We start from the raw sequence: 23,210 nt of genomic DNA on the forward strand, positions 1-23,210 counted from the left end.
CAAATATTTTCATACCCTTTTATCGTATCAATTGTACTTATGTCGCATTGCCTTTTATAATCTTAGCTCCACTTAGGACTGAATAATCTTGTTTAAACTTATTATAAACATGGGATCACCAAAAAGTCATGTGTATAATCACCAAAAAAACTTATTATAAACATGAGAGCACATATTCTCATCAATATATTTCCAAAAATGTGTTTAAAAGCATTGTTGGAAAACAAAATGATATTTGACACAAATTTGAAAATAAAAACCGACAACAATTTTGATGATTAACATTGTTCAAATATGTAGTTAATTATATTTAACATATGATTAATGAATATAATAAGATATCATAATTCCCTACGTATCAGTTGAACATAACTGACCCTTCAAAAAAAAAAAGTTGAACATAACTAACCATGACTTTGCATGACGTTAACCAAGATTTTTAAATTTTTCCTTAAAAAAAATGATTTTTAAATGTTCAAATATATATGATATCCGTTTTAACCTTCCAAACTATGTTTAAATATACATTTTTTCAAGTTTTCAAATATGCATGATGTAATACACATGATATTTTTTGTGTGTATAAATAGACGAAATGACAAATAATCATTAAAACTCACACACACAAGTGAATGGGTCAAGGTTCGAACTCCCGTCACGTCTTTCGATCTAACCATTTTGACATTTTTATTAATTGAGTTAGGACTAATGATAATTTGTGACACCTTATTGCATAAATCAAGTGTATACTACGAAGATATTAAAATGGGCTTGATGGTTGAGGTGAAAGAGTTAAGGATAATGAGGTGAAAATTTGATCCCAACTCCCAACATATATTAATAGTAACATTTCGTGTCAAAATAATACATCTAATCAAGCAAACCAATCATCCATGGGATAATTTTTTTTCCTTTGGTTAGATATTCACCTATAAATAAGTGGAATTTCTGATGTTGGAACCCGGCCCAAGCGGCGAAGCTAGCTATGTTTCCACGAGGGTGCCAAATATAAATAAATGAAATAAAATATAATTTGACTGTTTTTGACCAATTTATTGTTAACTAAGTTTAAATTGTAGTGTTTAAGAGATCAAAAGTGTCAAAATAATACGGAATATATCTATTAAACAAGTGAATATATTTTGGCTTTCCTATTTCTACTAATTTTTGACAAATAGATTTTTTTACGGTAGCTAAATATATATTATTGGGGTAGCTAATATCAAAATATACTAACTTAGTCAAAGAAAAAATATATTTGATGGCTACCCCTCGGCAACAAATAACTTCGCCCCTGCCGATCCCTAATATATTATGCAATGTCATTGGCAACTGAGGTAAACTCACGGGACCGACCGAATTTTTTATAATAATGAAATTAATTAAAAGAGTAATTGGCGACCAAAAGATTTTTTAACCTTAGTAGCAAAAAAAGAAAAAACCCTATTAGTTATCGTAACGAAGGTTCTTCATCCGAAGGTTCTTTTCTTGCCATTCTATCTGGAGTTAACTTGTTGATTGATTCATTAATTCTAAATAGGATTTTGATTATGTTTAATAGATATGTATATGCTTTGATGATTAATTATAGGTTTGATTGTGAAATTACTTTTGTTAATTATAATCACGTTTAAACAATTTAATAATGAATTTCTTGTTATAATACCATGTAACATCGCTGCTGGAATCTGTGACAGAAACATTGCCAGTATACCATGAAACAATGAAGTTGCAACAATGCATCGAACATGTTTGTTGTTTGGTTTTTCGCCATCCTTCAACTCTTAGACTCTAACTTGATGCATTGTTGACCAATTAAAGGACAATCTATTGTGTGAGATCCAAGCAAGGGTCAATCTTATAGTATCCATGTAGTAATATCTGAAATTTATTAATCAATGTTTTGATGGGCATCATGGTTTTAAATTGCATCCACAACTGCAATATAAAGATTACGGGGTCACCGCAACTGTAATTTCGACCACATTGGCATTTTGCTCCAATACAAAGGTTCATTGAATCGCAATTTAAAACCATGATGGGCATAGGATATTGAACTACACATGAAAACATCTTGGATGCACTGAGTGGTAGATTTTACAATTTTATTTTTTTTTTATTTATATTTTACTATAATTTTATCATAGTGTATCAAATATATCTAAGTCACCATGCTATTTAATTATTTGAATACCTTACATATGGTTAGTCCATTTGAGTTGAGGGAATCAACAAGGAACTATCACAACATGCTTCTGGTATTATTATTAGGTTAGTATTATGTCAGTTTGATTTAAAAATCTAATATGTTTGATAAACATCATTACTTATAAAATGTGCACATTCTTTGTTTAGAATGGAGTTTTAATTTCTGACATTGCTTAAACATCTAGTGTTTTTGGAAGCAGAGTGCTAATTATTGATTTTTCTACTGATATTTTCCTAACTAATTGATGTTCCCACAGTGGACAAGCATATTCTTTGCATCAAGATAAATTATGCTACTAGTTAAAAAGACCAAGTGCCATCAAAGGTTGCTTTCTCCATGTCTTGACACCACTAAGATAAGAAATCAATGATCGCCACATACCTAAAGTTTGTTTCTGTCATAGGTAATGCTTTTAAGATTTAATTATCTATTTTTTTCTGTCCTTCTTCCTGTCATTTTTAACTTTTGACTAAGAGTTATTTCATATATATCTTTAATCATGCTCAGTTGATGTGCTTCAGATCATAAACAAATTACTGCTGTACTTGATAGGACTGTAAATGGATGAACTAGTGGAGGAAAAAGAAAGGAAACCTAATCATCTTTCGAAACATACATATCAACTTTTGCCTCTTTATTTTCATTGCATCCCAACCAATTCTATCAACCAGGTTTATAGGTTATTTTTGTTGAAATGTACGGATTGTTATTGTTATTATAAACACTAAACAAATACTTTGCATTGTCATTATCTTAATATTTTAGATCAGATACAATGATACATGTTTTGTACAGATATATACAAGAGTTGTGTGAATAATACTGCTAACATTACAAGACTTGTAGTACTGCCATATCTAGCCATAGTTACTTATGGAGGGTTTAGACCTACAAACTTAATCAGCCAAATATGTATAACACTCCTCCAATTGGGCTTCGGCTAAAGAATTCAACATATATGCTTATCTAACAATCGGTTGCTTATAAAGATTTGTGGACCAGAAGATGTGAAGTAATGTCATTTGTGATGAAATGCAAGGATGTGATTTCATCAGTGGAGTCAATTTAGAATTATTTTGAAATTGTTAGATTTGAGAGGTGAGGTGTTGAAATTGTAAAAAGTAAAAATGAGTAATGTGTAATTGTTCTTATCCAATTCCTTTTTAATTGAATGACTCATATTTGAGAAGAAGATTGTTATAGCAAGTGTGAGGCGAGTTAGAATTTTTATATTGGATGAAAAATGTGAGTGTTCGGCAATATATAAGCGAAATGACCCATAAATCTAATATCTTAAGGATTTTGGGTTAAGATGTAGTGTTCAACTCAATTGAATGGTTTCTCTTGATCCAATATGGATGATCCATCAGGCTCCCCTTATGACTCAACAATTGTATTAGAGTCGATGAAGGGATTTCATTAGTGGATTCTATTTAGAATTATTTTGAAATTGTTAGGTTTGAGAGATGAGGTGTTGAAATTGTAAAAAGTAAAAAATGAGTAATGTGCAATTGTTCTTATCCACTTCTTTTTCGATTGAATGACTCACATTTGAAAAGAAGATTGTTATAGCAAGTGTGAGGTGAGTTAGAAGTTTTATATTGGATGAAAAATGTGAGTGTTCGGCAATATATAAGCGAAATGACCCATAAATCCAATGTCTTAAGGTTTTGGGTTAAGATGTGGTGTTCAACTCAATTGAGTGGTTGCTCTTGACCCAATGTGGATCATCCCTCATGCTCCCCTTATGACCCAACTGTTGTATTAGAGTCGATTGTTCGACGAAGGGATGACTATGTGTCAAAAGTCTTTCTAACAATGTTGGTCAGGTGGTGTTTCTCGTTGAGTGCAGTGGCAACGACAATGCAAGTATATATGGATGAAAAAACTTTCATTTGAGCAGAAGCATAACCAGATGGATGGAATGACTCATACTTGGGGGGGGGGATTGTGGCAAGTGCGCGGTGAGTTTGAAGTCCCACATGGAATGAAAAATGTGAGTGTTGAGCAATATATAAGTAAGAGGACCTGTAAACTCAATTTCTTAAATTTTTGGGTTAAAAAGTGGTGTTCGACTCATTTGTGTGATTGTTCTTGACTTAATGTGGATGATCCTTGTGCTCCCCTCATGACCTAACACTTTTTTGGTCTTTAGACCAGTTCTTTCAATAATAATAAAAATCTTTTCAATTCCCATAAAAAAGAGGTTTCATAATCTTAAATTCCATCAAGAGTTAAGTAAGGTCTCACCAACAATTACCTCATCATGAACTCAAACTCTAGTGTTTTTTTTTTTTATTAATTTGACCTTAATTGAAGATCATTAAACACTTGAGATCGATTATTTAGTGTGTGGCCTACTTAACATCTATAAAAAGTAAACCATGAAGTTTAGTTGTCAAGGAAAAAACAACCTAAGAATCATAATATTCTAATTGTTTTATGTTGTACTCATTACCACTTGGAAATTTAGAATCATGGTAAGTTTGGGCGGTGGCTAATATAATATAACATAATAACCCTTCCCATTATTTTACTGCGATGATTGTTTTGCTTCTTTATCAATTTGTATAGTTAAGAGTGGGAAGTCAAGTGGGAAAAAAGGTTAAAAAGTTAAAATATTATTTTTGATAAGGTTGGTTCTTCAGCTAGTAGTGGAACTTTGTGCGTTATAGTTATAGGTGCTATTTTCTTCCATATATTTTTTTTTCTGATGCTAATTGATTTTAATAAAGAATGGACAGTGTTAAAAAATCAAAGTGCTTTACATGAAAACACTTGCTAGCACATAAAAGAAGCACTGTCTCACCCCCACTCTATTTTTATTCCCTCTCAACTAATAACAATGGCAGAACATTCACATAATAATCTGCTTTAGCTTTTAATGTCAATCTTTTGACGTGGATAAGATCAAAAACTGTTACTCTTTTTACTTTAAATTTTAAACTAAGTTATAACAGTGTTTATAGTGAATCCTTGACCTCTTTGTTGAAATTTTCAATTTTGTTGTGGAAGACAATTGTTCAAGTTTTTCGTACAATGACTCATTTTTGAACCAGGTACTTCGGCTGTCTTTTTGACCTCTCTAGTACACTTATCTTTGGTGTTGCATCATTCATTTACTTTATTCAAATTATCTTTCGGAGTGAATAGACAAATTGACCCTCAAAATTGTAAACATCGACAACTCTTTTGAAGTGAATAGACAAATTGACCCTCAAAATTGTAAACATCAGCAACTCTTTCGGACAAAATAGTCTATGATTTTTGTAAATACACAAATGCAATGTTAATCAAAATAATCCCTCCATTAACTATTATTTATATGACACATTAACCAAATATGCAGCCTTGTTGATCTCACATCAATGTCAGCAAACCAGGAACTTTATTTGCAAGTATTTACTCCATGAACAATTGCAATGACCAATAAATTTGTCATTGTGATGATCAAAATTTCATAGGAAAATTAGTCCCTAATGATTTCAAATGTGCCACTTCATAGTCTCTAAGGTAGGAGTTATTGGAGGTACATTTTACAATTTCGGTAATGTATTTTTTAATTCAGAAAAATGAAAGATTATTTTTTTTATTCAACAATATGTCTATTCGCTCTTTTCTTTTGAACTTTTTGGGTGTGTTTGTTTCAAGTTTAGCAAATTTATTTCTAGGAGTAACATTCTTGGAATATAAAGATGAGAAATTTATTCCAAAGTATTTAAAAAAAAGATGTTTGGTTAACATTATAATATTCCAAGGAACCTTAAAAATAGAATTTATAATAATTACACATAATTTTATTTCCATCTTCATGGAAACTTTATTCCCATCCTTTTCATTGGAAAAACTTTTCTATTCTCAGAAACATTTTATACCCAAACATAGACATATGTATTTTTATGATTTTATTCGCAAGAATCTACAAATTTTAATCACTTCCTTTTCAATTGAATTTATTGTTCTTAATTGCAAATTTTGAGAAGTCATTTAATACCCTCATACCTAGCAATCAACTTAAAAATTTGAGAGAGAATTAGATCAGAGTGTCAAATTATTCTTCAAATTGAAACTGCTATAATTTGATCGGATCAGCCGTATGAAAATGATAATGGTTATGTGTCCCACATTGGTCTGAAAATGTATTTATTAGTAAGGCAAGACAATTCTCACCTTCTAAACCGATAAAGGTTGAGTTAGGCCAAATCTAAAATCTAAGATGATATCATAGCCTATTCAATATTTATTGGACCATTTGCTATCAAATTACCGTTATTGGGTCACTTGAGTCACATTCCAGATACTCAATTTGGGTGTGAAGGGGTGTGTTAAGAGTTCCACATTAGACGAGATAAAACATGGAAATAATCAGTTTATAAGTGGAATCAGTCCTCATAATACAAGTCGGTTTTGTAAGAGTCGAGTTAGGTCGAGCGTGTTATAATTTCGTTGAGCGAGAAACTCTAATTTCTAACTTCACAGAACCACTTTAAGAATGTCTTGAAAAATGAAAATATTGAATCTGCCGTAAATACAAAGATAGATTTAGCCAATCAGTTAAAAACTATTCCATAAGAAAAGAAAAGATATTTCAAAGAACTCCATGTGAAGGGAAAACACACATGGCTGACATGAATGTGCCTCCTCATAGGCCTTCCAATGACCATGGACCAATTGATTAGTTAAATTAAGAAATAATTTGTAATTAATTGAGAAATGGAAACAAATATAAATGTAGATTTTAACATCCATAGTAAATAGTAACTCATGTTATTGCTTCCAATATGAACAGATCATGTATTTTCTCAAAGTAAAATCTGTCTTTTGTATGACTTATGTTGAAGATATATTATGCTTATTTGACTCCAAGATATCTGGAAAGAGAAATTATTTTGATATTTTGTGATTCAAGTGAAGTAATCAAAATTTCAACGTATCAATATATCTATTGGACCAGCGTAAATGCACAATGTGAGCTTTCTTTTGATTCAAATAGGAGTGAAAATGAAAGGTGAAACTAGAATGAACAGAATTAATTTAACATGACATTGTTTCTAGACACATACGTGCATATGATATATAGATATATTTGAATAGAATTTCCTATTGCTTTTTATGGTCCCTTCTCTGTTTTTTACAAAAAAAATGGAGAATTCTTAAACCAAGAAAAACTCATTCCTAGTAGAACGGCGCCACACGAAACAAAGAAGAATAAAATATAACTTTGTTTCTGTCCTGTGAAGTGGTGAATCGTGCTTGTGCAAAACAGCCAACCAATTTCATTTCTCTCAAAATGTGTTTTTTCATATTCAATCAACTTAATTATGTTTCTAATTAAAATATAAAGGTTTTGTCAATATATATATATAAAAAAGCTTTTTGTGGGTACATATTCAACCAACTTGGTATTATTTTCAAGTATTTGGTTGAGCAATGAAGTTTAGTTAAGGACGTGAATACGCTAGAATAATCTTTAGTTATATTTTATTTATCTTTTGATCTAACTTCGGATTGTCAAGGAAAAAAAAATTCAACTAATTTGTCTTAGTCTAAATATTAACACATCCTCACCATATGGATTAATTTTCCCATAAAAGATATTAGATTGTAGTTTACGTTAATAAGTTCATTGAAGAAATTAGCACGAAGTAAAAAATGGTGCTAACCACACCATAAATTTTAGAATCGAGATCCGATATAAGATCTCAGTGGTGGTTGAAGTAGTTGCAGATGACGGTGCAACGACGCAACTTGATTTGGAAAGTTGGTGATGGCACCCACAAGTACTCAAACTTTAAATTAATATTTGAATGAAGTGAGCTAGTGATAGATAGAAATTTTAATTAAGTGTTTTTCTGGCGGAACACCGTCATATTTTGAATGAGCTTAAAAAATGGACTCATCATTGAATTAGTTCGAATTGGACCTCGGCTCAGGCCAAAACAAATGTTATTAGGTTGAACAAGAAAAAGTATAATATCCATGATTTCCTTCAAGCCTAAAAAATGATGCCGCCAGCAGCATAATAAAATGGTTTTCCTGGTGATTTATTATTCATTTCATATCCTGAGATTATGACCCTTAAGTCTTGGAGGGGATATTAGAGCTTCTGAAGGAGGCACAAGAGTTAATATTATAATAGTTTTCTAAAAGCAATATTGGTCAAAATATTCTTCACCATATAATATCCACAAAAATGGCGACAACAAGAGGAGGCACATCGCTTTCTATTGTAAAGTTTTAGCTGCTCAATGGCAACTGTAGTCAGAGAGAGATATTATGGGACCTTTCAACATCTAGTAGAGTTTGTTACACAAGAATTTATCAACCAAAAATGTTAGGGTTTGTTATACAAGAGATTTGAACCATGTATGTTGGGTCATATAGACATATTTTATATAATATATAGAGGTCATAACTCACAAGATGGTCCATGATGGCAAGTATTCCTTTATCTGGTCACATGCTCTGGGATTTCTATTCATAATAGGCAAACTATAACGAGCAATTGAATGTTATCATGACAAAGGGAACTTAGTCACACTATTTATAAACCTTAAGCACCGTCCATCATAGAACAAGTGGGCATGCCTACATTGTCTCGAACATAGATTTGTATATGTGTTCATTGTCAATTCCAAACCCTAATCGTTAGGTTAATGGATCTAAGTATCACCAAATGTATCGTAACATCAATTCGTTTGTAAAATAAAATAAAAATCACAATAGACTTATGAGAGAAATTCAAACATCGCATGAGCGAAAATTAAATAAAATTAAAGCATTATCTTTGATCCAAGACTTCCATTTCTTGTTGAAAATGACCCTAGCTACTCATCATATATTAACAGATTTCTAATTAATTGAGTTGTGTGATTGTGATCTTCAATATCTTGTATAAAAATCATGTAACCTTTCCCACTTTTTTTGGCCAAAATTAATTTAATATTTGAATTCACGTGCTTTCTCTTATAAATGTTAATCATATAAATAAATCACTTGTGTGGGGCTCTTTCTAACCTAACCTTAATCAACTTCAAATATTGCTCACATATAAATACTAGTAGTCACCTTCTTCCAAATTAAACCACCACATTGATCTTCTAAGTCAGCTCAAGCATAGCCATTCCTTCTTCCATTCAAAGATTAAAATCACACATGGGCCGGTATACAACCGATCAAGTGCAAGTGTATGTACTTGTAATTGTATTATGTACGTTCTTTTCAACTTTGCAGGCTCGTAGTCTCCGCGATCATCCATTGATTCACAAAAATATCGACAGCCGAAGCCTTCTACAGAAACTACGTATTCACATATCAAATCATAAACAAGTTAGGGATATCTCAGGAGATAGACTCTCCCCAGCAGGCCCTGATCCTCAGCATAATGGAAGATCACCACCAAGAAAGTAGCTTAATTTTTTGGGGTGATTTTGTTATGGATGAACTTATAGCAGTGGTGTGAGCTTATCAAGCTAGCGCATAGTTGAATAGTGTAGTGGTATTTAATTCCTTCTCCCTTAAATAGTGTACTTAATAGTTTCTATTTGTTTTCTAAGTTTCTATTTATTAGGTCATTATCGTTTTTATTATTGTGTGCAGTGTGATTATTACCACGTTTGTTCTATTTGTTTTATTTTTCAATGTTCTTTCTTTCATCTTTGTTTTGCAAGTTTCTTTGTAGGAGGTGTTTGAGTGAAGAGGCCAAGTGCAACAGTTTTGTTTTTCTTGTAATTGTAATATGCTTTACTAATATGATATAGCTTTCTTTGATTATGCATATTTTTTTTTTTTTGTGTCAAAATTAAACCATTTCAAAATTTTAAGTAACATCAAGGTTCTTAATCGTATTTATGTCTCACTATTGTGTGTATATAAAGCAAAAAAATTGTAAGATTACAATGGATATTACATTTAGGATTAAATATGTTTTTTGTGCTTATAAATATTTCAACTTTTGGTTTTGATCCCTTTAAAATTTTCCTTGGATCTTTAGTCTCTACAATTTTTTCCATCCATACTTTTAAGTCAGCTCATGTGTACTCTTCAAATATTTAAATGAGTTTTTACAAATATGTTAAGAATATTATAAGAATCTCTCCTAAAAAAAGTTAGTTTTATTTAACCAAATATTAATAAAACATGAAAATTCATGTTTTGTTTAGAAATTCTATTTTTTTTTTGAGAGGTTTTTATCATATTATAAATATTCATGTCAAATTTCATTTAAAAATTCGAATGATAACAATGAGTTGACCGAAAAGTAAGACCAAAAGTGGTGATGGAAAACTTTTGGAAGACTAAAAGTCTAAGCAAAACTTTAGGGGTACTAAAACGAAAAATTAAAATATTTATAGGGATCAAAAACATATTTAATCCTTAAATTTATATAAGTAATTGAAAAATTTATCTATAATAGACAAGATAACACATAATGGATATGAGTATAAGTAATAGATATAATTAATTATCCTAAAAAAAGTCACTTGAGTTGGTATGAAGTTGTTGATTTGAAATCTTAAAGTGTGCTTATTTCAAGGTCTCGGATTCGATAATTTTGTGTACAAATTTTGGTGGGCTAATTTGCCTTCTTAAAAAAATAATTATCCTAAAAAATTAGCAAGGTATGGTTGGTGGTATGTATGTATTTTAGTATCCATACCTTACTTTATAATATCTACAAGGTAAAAAGTCTTTTATTAAAATAGTGCATACGAAAACTAAAGAAAAAAAATATACGCTTAGTTATAAGTTCAAATGCTACATGAAATAGATTTGGAGAAAAAACATTATAAATTAGTGAAAAATGTTATAAATTCGTGAAAGAATAAATGTTACCAAACAATTCTATTTTGCGTATACAAACTTATGCATTATAAACTAGTGAGTTGGATAGAAAATAAAATAGTTTCATGTGTAATGATGATTTCAATCTCTTTGTCTTCTTTTATGCATCATCCACTAGTCCAACTCTTCGTTAGCTCGATCCAACTTGTAACCAACGGTCGATTCATTGCCTTCATTGGCCACCAAAATGACAGAAAAGTCTTTAAATGAAACATAATATTCCATGACTCGGAAGAAAATGTAAAATAATCTCCGACTCTAAATTATGTTAGTCAAAATAGTCCCTAACGTTAAATTATGGTGTTAACTTTTGATGTGTCACTTTTTTGGGACATGTGGCTTGATGATATCGCCTTGAGGATCAAAATGAAGTTTAAACAAAAAAATCATTAAATGTTTTACTAAAATAGCTTTTTTTTAACCTATTTCTTTATTAACAGAAACCCAAGGGACCATTTTGATTCCTACAAAACATAACACCTTACCTTTCATCTCCCAAACTCCTCATCTTCAAAGCAAAAACACACACAATCGATGTTTGAAAAACGATTAGCTATTCCATTAAACTGACCATTGAAATTCAAGAGAAATGTGGTCACTTAATAATGAATAACAATGACAAGATTATTAAAAAAGTAAATGACTTTTTTTTAGGGGAAGTAAATGAATATTTTTGTTCTTGTTTTGAGCATGCAAAATCATATATTTTCACCTTCATTGTTCTGATTGTATAATGATTTAGGGTTTTTGTTGTTCATCTTGTGTATCTAGATTTTAAGGTTAAAAATAGTTTTTAATATTAGGGTTTTCTCTTTGTTGTTAATTAGTGTATGTTGTTGTTTTTAAGAATGGAACATATGGCTACTATGATTTTGCATCATGGTGGTTATTTCAAAATATATGATATTGGTAATGTGGAGTATTTAGATAATGAGTTTTGTTTTTGGGAAGATGTTGAAACCCATTTCCCTAACAAGTTTATTTTGGAATATATGATCAACGATTGTAGAAAATACATGAGGTTCTGAGTATATAGTGGTTGGTTCCCTTATAGGGGAGGTTATATTCATTTGCTTGAATATGGAGACATCGTCGATATGTGTATCACTTCCTGTCGCAACAAGTAAGAAGTTCGTGTGTACTTTGAACATCCAACAAAAGTGTCATTAGTTATTGCACATGCACCTATGAGGAAACAATATGGTTGAAGAAAGTGTTGATGAACGAGATGTTACAGAAAAAGGAGTTGATTTTTTGAAGATGTACTAATTGAAGCTGGTGAAGATGTGAATGTTGTTGAAGATGTTGTGAATAAATTTGGCGATGATGTCAATGTCGTTGAAGATGATGTGAATGTTGTTGGAGATGGTGTTGATGAAGGTGGCGAGGATGTCAATGAAGTTGAAGTTTGTGAGGATCTTAATTATATTGCAAAGGGTGCTGATGAAGGTGGAGGTGGAGGTGATATGAATTAAGTTGAAGATGACATTAATGAAGATGGGGTTGATATGAGTGAAGATATACATATTGAGGCGCATATTTCTGACAGTTTTGTTAAATTTTGTCATACTTTGAGAAACTTTTAATTTTGTCATAAAAATTGAAGAATCCAGGAATAACTCTCACTCTTATATTGGGATATTTGAAATCATTAGCATGCATGTTTTACGATTTTTTGTTTTATTTAGGACCTTTTTTCTCCTTTTTTAAATAATTTTTTTAGTGTGCTTGCAAATGATATATCAGGTGTCAACATAGTTGGAATGCCATTGATCTCTAGGTGGAGATATAGGACTAATAACCCGACCTCCGTTCGAACAAGCCACTAGTAATAAATTGCTTATTTTTTAAATTAATCTCTTTTTATTGTATCTAATTATGATTTGTTAGGGTTTTGACTCATCATTAGGGGAACACCACAATCATAAATTTTTAAATTGCAGCGACATCAATTGAAACTTTTCACTGTTATATCACGAGGTCATATCCTACTATCTTGAATCAAGACATGTCATAAACTAATAATCAAACACATTAATCCCAACAAATAAGGGAGGGAGATTCAAGGATACCCTAATCGTCGTTAACATCTAAATCAACCACATAATCTCTCATTGTGTAGGACGATTAAAAAACATGCAACCTAATTATATCTTTTACTGTTTTTACTCTAATAAATTTCGTTAATTGCTAAGTTGAACAACAATCCTTGTTGAGACGATAAACTTACTACTTTATTACTTGTTACGATTTGATGCACTTGCCAATTCGTCGATCAATATACCACTTTTTATAAAATGAGAATTCATGATCTATTGATGAATCTTAACATTCCTCATCCTAATCATGCATCTATATACCACTTATGAAATATGTGAATTCATAACCTATCTACAAATTTTACATTCTTTATAGAAAAAGAATCCTTAACCTACTGATGAATTTGAATATTGTTCATCTTAAACGTACATCTATGTAATGTGTATAAGTCTTGTCGTCAACCTTCAATCAAGAATGAATAAAGAATATTTAACTTCATATTCTAACCATTAACATTCAAAGAATTCACATAAAATTCATAATGTCAATCAAGTATTAAAGTTTCTAATATTTTACCTTTTGAAAAGCTTAAAAAAATATTGAAACATTCCTTTGATAAATAATAATTTAAGATTAGAAAAGCATAAATGTAATGTGATGGTGGACTTTAAAACAATAAAAAAAAGGTTTCTAGACAACAAAGTTTTCTACAATTGTGTGTATAGAATATTATTAAAGTTTCCTTCACAAATATATATATATATATATATATATATATATATATAGACAACAAAGTTTTCTACAATTGTGTGTATAGAATATTATTAAAGTTTCCTTCACAAATATATATATATATATATATATATATATATATATATATATATATATATATAAATCTTTTAACATGGGATAAATTATATATAAATTTTTAAATAAAAGCTCAAGATAAAACTTAAAAGTATCCAAAATCTAAATTATAAATTAAATTTTGAGCTTATTTTTTGTGGAAGAACTTTTTATAAGTTCTAAACATGTCCGTCAAAAATCATTGAAAAATATATGTTGACTTAAAAACATGGATTAAAATCGTTTGTACTAAATAATGTGTTTTTTTATGGGGACGAAAACAAAACTTGGTAATTTTTTAAGTATTAAAAATATATTCAAGTTTTATTAAAACATCAAACGATGTCAAATTTGTATTGATTACCACTCTTTAAAAAGTTTAAAATATCTACTTTATACAAATAGTTTTTAGTTTGGAAGTTTGTTTTAAAGCAGTCTGCAATTTATGTATCCAATTGGTATGTTTTAATAAAAAACTGTATATATAGGCTCTGAACTAAAATTGTAATTTCATTTGTTGATTTTAACATTCATGTGTACAACAACTTTATGACCATAAATCAATGGATTAATAGACTTCCTAAAATTCAATGATTCTAATGTCTATTTTGAAGGAGGGTTGTTATATGTACAATCGAAAATACACTCTTATACCACAACCTATCATTTCATGGTGTCATATTCACAATTTCTTTATGCACTCATCTTAAGATGCATGCAAAAATTTAAAAAACCCACTAAACCGAATAGACATACGATGAGGTCGTTGAAATGGGATGTTCACATAACATTAGCCATTTTGAAGATACTTTTGTCTAATCTATCTTTGGTTCAAGAATCGCTACAATACAATCTTTGTGGAGAACATTATGGACAAAATAGTAATAGGATGTCATACTAGTTATGTTTAATTTAAGGTAAAATTACACAATTAGTCCCTTAACTTAATTTTAGGTAACACTTTCGTCCTTTATCTTTTTTTTGTAACGATTTAGTCCTTTATCTTTTTTTTGTAACGATTTAGTCCTTTATGTTATAAAATGACACTATTTTATCATTTTTGTATGAGATTTTTCAATGAAATTTGATTTTCTAGGCTAGTATGATGAATATTTGCGTTTGTCTATGAGTTTGATGAATTTTTTTTTCAAATTTTTGATTATTTTTTTCATAAAAAGGATAACTATGTTGTTATTTTATAACATAAAAGACTAAATCGTTACAAAAAAAAAAAAGATAAAGGACGAAAATGTTACCTAAAATTAAGTTAAGGGACTAATTGTGTAATTTTGCTTTAATTTAAAAACCGTTCATGTGATTGGACAAAACAGGGGGCATGATACTAAACAAAAGTTGAATTTCTTATCCCTCACTATACCATGAAACAACTTTTTGTTTCAAGTAAAGATTATTTTAAATACCAAAATATCATTTTATTTTCTATTAAAAGTATGTTATCTCTCTCCGATATATCTCCTCTCTCCCTCCCTCCCTCCTCTCATGATTTATCTTATGATGTTATGTTCAATAATCACCATTTTGTGAATCAAACGAACCTTAATTCTAACATAATAGTAGTATTTTTGTAGGAAAATGTGAACCAGTGCCCCGAACGTTGGTTAAAGATACTAATAAAGGAAATTATATAATATTTATTGCATTGATAATTATGTAATCGATTCATAAAAAGTAAAAAAAATAATCTTTTTTTAATAATAACTTCATTTTTTGATATCCTTAATTAGTGCTCGGGGCAGAGGTTAGCATGACACTTTTTTTATAACCAATTTATTGAAGAGAGTATAAATGATACACCAATCCGATACAATGGAATCATTTTAACATCTTTCTAAACAATAATATAATACCATCTAGTCACCTTAGTTCGAAATAAAACCAGTCTCAACTTCGTAGTCCCAACTCTATTTGCCAAAGCTTGTTGCTAACTTCCAACTTCTTGTTCTTTGCATGGAGAATTCAAATAAAGTGCCAATTTCCAAAATTGGCCTAATCATGTTGATGATATTCTCTACCTTTTTCATGAGTCCTCATGCTCGAAGACTTGAAGGTGGAAGCAATATAGATAGCCAACGTCTCTTGCATGAGTTAATGGTTGATCGAATAAAGCAAAAGCGTTCTAGGACTGATCTTGAAGATAAGGCTGTACCAGGAGATAGGCTTTCACCAGGTGGACCAAACCATATACATAACTAATCAGGTCCATTGTTGATTTTTCTTTATGAATTTGAGGTCATGTTTTGTAATAAATACCTCACAAAAACCATGTGTTCTGCACGAGGATTTGTTGCTTACTTAGATGTGTGAGTTTATTTTTGTTTTGTTTTGATAAATGTGAGTTTTTTTTTCGAAACAAGATGTGTGAGTTTTTGATAAAGATGTGTGAATCATTATCATTATTATCATTTTGCTATATATGCTCTTTCTTTCTTTCTGAAGTAATAAGATACTATTGGATTTCCCATACGTGCCTTGCTATTGGTTTATTTTAACACAAAAAAATAATAATGAAGGGAGTTTTATGTGGTGAATTAGGTCATCTCTTTCATTTTATTTACACCTATATAATTTTATGTGGTATATAAATCAAGGCATATTTTGCAGCAGCAATTGTTGGATCTAAACTATATAGAACCATTTTCAGGTTAAATGTTAATAGGACCTTTTTATGATGAAAATGAATGTATATGCTTCATTTTTTTATTTTTTAAACTTGGATTCACGTCGATATGAACCCAATGTAGTCTCTTATTCATAAGATGCAGGCATCAATATTGAATCTCTCAAATAGAAAACGACATCAATTTAATTTTTTATTTTGTAGGGTATAATGAGGAAAACTTATGTCATTGTTCAGTTCACAATGTACAGGCATCCAATCTAATGTTTCACGTATATATGGATATCTAATATATACAGTTATAGTGTGAAATGAGTTATAAAATAGCTAAAATAAAATATTATTCAATTTTTTTGGGGATAATTAGGTAAAGTACATGCATGACCTAGCTATCAAGAATCAACGTTTGTCTCTCAAGTACAATGCCATAAGTATAAGAGAACCATGTTGGTTGGGGATCAACTGTTTAATTTCAGTTACTTTTCAAAGAAAAATTATTATTACTTTCTCTCACCTTGGATCCAAAACACTCTAGCTCGAGAGTATATTGTGTAGGGTATCGACACACAGTTGTCTTCAATTAACAACACCCTTAAAATACACTAACCGTTATAATTAGTATTAGGTCACTTTTTTTGTTTGAAAAAAATATTAGGTCAAATTTTTATGAGCAAAAGAGAAATATTATGAACACACATGTACTAGTTTCACCTTTTATGAAGAGTAATGCTATATGGTGTGAAATATTTTCGCACAAGTCACACGAAAGCCTGTATTCTTACTATACCGCCAAACATGATAACACAATTAAAAGCAAGTTCCTTACAAATCCCCAATTGAAAAAGCATGAACACCAGGTTACTTCCAAATCCATAAATTATTATATTTACTATTCCTCTCAAAAAAATTATTATAAATATTAAGATAAAATATTTTTTAGTCCTATAAAATTACAAGTTTTTAAGTTTAATCCTATAAAATTTTAATGATTATTTTAGTCATTCATAATATTGTAGCTTTTGAGAACAACCTCGATTTTGAAAACTTTTTAAGAAAATGTATATTTTTAGTCCTCAATATAGTCCTTATAAAACGTAAATAAGGACTAAAGGGAAATAATTTTTTTCAAAGGATTAAACGTGAAAGCTCATGATTTTGTACAAACTAAACATGTTTAACTCTTAGGGTCTCTTTGATAAGACATGATTTTAAGCTCATTCACTAAAAAAAGATATGTTTGATAAATGGCACTTTATCACGAGCTTGCTTCTAACTTATTTTTTCTAGTTTATCTCTGTTTTTTAATAAGTTAATTTAAGAACTTATACTTTAAAGATTGTATCTTATCATTATTTATCTCAACTTTACCCCTACAAATTTAATTGGAAAATAAAATTAATTAAATATATCAGTTTTATGTCATTTCATATTTATAAGTTAATTCAATCGTAATTTTACCAAACACTACAAATTCAATAAGCTAACTTATCCGCTATCATCTATAAGCTAGTTTATCAGCTATCTGATAGCTATAAAGTCATCCACAATAAACTAATGTATCAATTATTCTCTATTTTTTAACCAAACAAGCTTTATTATTATTAATATTTGTATTATTATTTAATTAAAATAAAATAATTAAAACCTTATGAACCATATCCAAATTATCTTCTCTGAACTAAAGTATAACACCGAGTACACCGTAAATATTAACAACACTCAAATAAATCTACAAGCTTTTTTTTTTCCTGGTGCATAACTAAGCTAATTTTTATCAAAACAAAAATATATAACAATTGTGCGTACATCGGTACATGTTTCGTGTGAAATGTGCGGAAGTATTTCGCACCATCCAGCATTTTTCTTTTATGAATGTAAGTTTGTTCAATTGATAAGGATTCAGCTTAGATCTTACAAGGATTTGAGTTCGAATCATGTGTCTATATGAGAACTTTATTGATGGTTGATGAAACCACAAACTCCAACTTGCTTAAACTTTTATTAAATAAATAAAAAAGTTGAATCAGCTAACCTTATCATGAAGAAATAATTTACTATAAATATTTTTCATTTTTTTGTTGTTTGATTAAAAAAATAAAACACATTAAATAACAAAAATATATACATTATGAATTATTCAAGACTAAAACTTGTAATTGTCTTAAAATTCAAATTCTTTTTACTTAGTTTTGGTTCAATCTCAAAAAATTCAGAGTTTGAGAGATTGATTAATGTGGTTGAAATAGGTTGCTTCAATTTGTAGCGATTCAACTCATATCTCGTCAAGATTTGAGTTTGAATTTTGTTGTCAATGTGATGGTCTCATATTAATAGCTAATATAAAAATATATATCATTTATCATCTTTTTTCTAAGAATATATCATCTTTTTATAAGTTTTCTCTATGGGCCCGTTGAGCCTTGAATCCAACTCTCTTAAACTTTTATTAATCTAAAATAAGAGATATTAGGGGGTATGGCACAAGTGGTTGTTGGGACACTATCCGTATTTGTAGTAAACAGTATTGCCAAATTAAAACCAGAGCAGTAAGAATTTCACCGTTGTATTTTTTTTTATCAGGGGAGAGCTTAGCACATTTATTAGTAGAAACCAGCAGTATCAAACTGATAGATCCAAATTAAAAGATTATTAGAGTAGCCTTAGAGTAGCATGGGGACAGAAAGCTCTCTTCATCGAGTTTAAGCCAGGAATGATACATTTTGGATGCCTTTGAGGCAAGCCAAAGGACAAAGGTCACAAATTAAAGCAGCATAGAAGGCATCTCAATCTTGATCTCAATGGTTGAACCATATAATTAGGTATGTACCATAAAATTAATATTATGTAACTGAAGGTTCAAAATGCGCAGCTCTCCATGCTTTCCCACTAAAAATATGATGACAATTAAAAAGAAAGCTTTAACAGTTTAAGCTACAGTTGCTACTTAGAACTGACTTAACCTCGGTTATAGGGTAGTTTGTGGTACCTCCTCTAAATATTGAGTATGTGTATTGAAAAATAAATTGAGTGCTAAAATGGTGACAAAAACACTTAAGACCGGTTTGAATGAGCAACTTATTTATAGCGCAAGCGCTTATGATAATCGCTTATGTATAGTTCATGTAACCTATTTCTTATAAGCTATATTAGAGAGCTTGTGAAAATACGATGATTTTTTTAAGTAAAAAAATTGTCATAAGTTTTTCCAAAACTTATGTCCATAGATAAACTAAAATAAGTCAATATAAATTAATCTTTAGTCATATATTAACACACCTGATATTTACCATGTCTACCGTCTTCAAGACAAGCAGGGGCGGATCCAAACATTGTATGTGGCTAAAATATGAAAGAATCTATTAATTAAATTATACTAAAAATAATAAATAACATTGTTTGATTCAATACATTTACAATAAAAATCGTCCATAGACGAAACTGCAACTACAATACAATACAATTAGAGAAAGAGTTTCTTCCGTTATAATTAGTGAAACCCAAAATTCTGAACATGCACAATTAGAGATATCTAACATGCAAGTACAATACAATAACAAAATTCAATTTCAAATCATGAAAAGAACAAAGCCATAACAACAAGACATGTCAAGTGTTATTAGTGTCTTGACATAAAACGTTGACAGAGTCATGAAAAAAAAAAGTTAGGTGGTTCACTAAAATAAACTAAAACTATAAAATTAAAACAAAATTTTAAGTTGTAATTAGCATTAAGTTAATTATCAAAAATATTGAACTAAATGCCTTAAATTAATTCTCTATGCACTCCAAATAATTTAAAATCTTCAATAATAAAAAAAAAAATTAAAAATAATTCATCACATAAAAAAGTGTATATTTATAATCAGGTATAATAAAAAGAATAAAATATATTTTAGTTTGATAAAAAAAAATATTATTTTAGGATATTTTAAATAAGAAAAGGATTCCATTCAAAAAAAAAAGATTAAAGAGAGAAGAGTTGTATTTATTTTGATAAAAGATGTTTTTTTATATAAAAAGAATTTGTGCTTTATTTCTACAAAAAGTAGGACATATGAAGAGCAAGGCATAAGCTAAGGACGTTTTTCTAAAGAGCAATGTTATTTAATACTTCATCCGTCCCAATTTAACTGAGTCAGTTTACCATTTCACACAAAGTACTAAGAATTATTTACACAAGAAAGAGAAGAATCCACAAAAATAGGAGATTTGACCAATTAGGTTCTGGCTGACCATACATGGGGTAGGGGTTGGTTATTATTTGAAAGAGTTACATGTTGCCAGGTCGCATTCTTGCGTTTCTTGCATAAAATCTCCCGTAACTTTTAGAAACTTCCTTTTCTTAAACTCTTAAGGAGCGCAAAGTTTAGTGCATGCAATTAAAAAAAATCAAGAGAAATGCAGAAATTATGATGGAGGGAATCAAACGGAAAACATTGAAGCAAATAGCGCCAGGTATTTACCATTAGGACACGCTAGACAAGTTTTGTAAAATTGCACAATATAATATTTATCATATATCTTTATACTATAAAAGATGTATATACCTATTAAAAAATGGGTAATCATCCCACCATACCTTATGGTGGATCCGTCTATGAAGACAAGTCGATGTCATACACTTGTATGATTATGACATGTGTTTCTTTTTCTTTACTTTGAGACATTTAAATACTCTTCGTAAAATATGCAGAAAAATGCAATGTAGCTAGTATTGGATGTCCGCAGTTCAAAAATTAAACCAAGTTAGATTAAGTTTATCCTCTAAAAAAAAGTTTATGATCTGATTCGATTTTCAAAAACCAGATTTTCTCCAAACTGGTTTCAATTTGGTTCGGAACCTGTTTACAATATGAACTAGTTTAATATGTCCGAACTATTCTTTTTGAAAGAATGTATGAAGTATTTTTAAAACTAGTTCTTGGTTTAAATTAAGTTTTATATTCGAGTTGATTTATTAGTTGATCCCATTCAGTTGGATTAGTCAATATATGCGGTGGTTGTATTCGAGCCGGTTAATATTTGAATTGGTTTTAAAATTAGTTTTTAGTGCACTGTAGTATAAAGTTTTTTTTTTTTTTTTTTTTTGAAGAAAGTAGTAGTAGTATAAAGTTTATAATTACAAATTGTTTTTATTGCACACAACCATTGACATATATTAATTACAATTCAAGAGACACGTATAGACTTAGCAATAAAATAAGCATACCTTGCCTTACAAAGTAAGGACTTCAGACAATTAAAAACAAACAATTTATTCCTTTTTTTTTACATTTTGAATGACAATTTTTTTCAAGGTCATAAGTTAGCCCCACCAAACCAATTCAAGTGGGTTTTGAATAACAAATGTTAAAAATTCGTTGTTAGATTAGTTTTTCTTTTTTGTCCGAATTTAAACTAAAAACCTCCAACTCCTTATCTCTTGGTTCAAATCAATTGAGCTACCTAAATATGTAGTTAGGGTAACATAAAAGCACACATCACCCTAATATCTTTACCAATCTCATTTTAACTCATTTAGTCGTTTATATGTTTAGTTCATTGTCTAAGATTACGATTGAACTATTTCAACAGTTACGTAAAATAAAGCCTTAGTCCCTCAAGTCTAAGATTACGATTGAACTATTTCACTAGTTACCGAAGCTTTAGCCCCTCAAATGGAATTAAGATCATGAAAGGAGAGGCTTAACATACCTAGTTCCAGGCAAAGCGATGTATCTTGATGAAAATGGATTGATGAAAGGATATGGTCATAAGTGTGATAGAGCTTTAAAAGTTAAACTGCTATTCACATGAACATCTAAGAGCAAGGTCAACAAGATTTGGCAAGTGTTTAGTGATTTAGAGGTTAAAAATAATGTTTTTGATCTCAAGAGTCTCTAATGAGCAAGGTTTAATAATGAACAAAGATGGATTCTATGAGTTTCAAAGAGGGTGAAAAGTTGGGAATGGAAGCTAAGGTTTGGTGGAAGTTTTTGTGGAAGAAATGAAGTGAAAGGGGGTAAAAATGGCATAAAAATTAATATTGGGTTACTTGATACACATTTTTACATGTGCGGGTCAAGCCTTCATGAATGCAAAACCATGAGGGCTGAAAATGCATCTTTTCATACTTTACTCGTATGTACGTGTAAAGTATAAAATTGTCTGTTTTTTTTTAAGTGATTATTGTTTATAAGTATTATTGAAATATAAATTTAGAATTATGAATGGACAACAAACATAGCATAGAGGTGAAAGTTGGAGATCATATCATACCACAAGTTACACGGTTTAAATGTTTGGAGTCTATAGTACAAAATGACTGAGAAATAGAAGATGTAAACCATAAAATCAAAGTTGGTTGTTTGAAATGGAGGAGTGTCTTAGGTGTTTTATGTGATGTGAAAATAACACTTTAGTTGAAGGTATTTTTTTATCAAATAGTGCTAAGACCGCGATGTTGTACGAGACAGAGTGCTGGATGATGAAGAACTAACACGAACATAAAGTCAGCGTAGCAGAAACGAGGATGTTGCGTTGAATGTGTAGTAAAACTAGATGTGATAGAATTAGGAATGACGACATAAGAGAGTTGATGTAGCACATATAGTAGAAAAGATGGTAGAAACTAAACTTAGGTGATTTGAGCAC

The sequence above is a fragment of the Medicago truncatula genome, chromosome 4 (assembly GCF_003473485.1).
Source record: "Medicago truncatula cultivar Jemalong A17 chromosome 4, MtrunA17r5.0-ANR, whole genome shotgun sequence".
In the NCBI taxonomy this organism is placed as follows: domain Eukaryota; kingdom Viridiplantae; phylum Streptophyta; class Magnoliopsida; order Fabales; family Fabaceae; genus Medicago; species Medicago truncatula.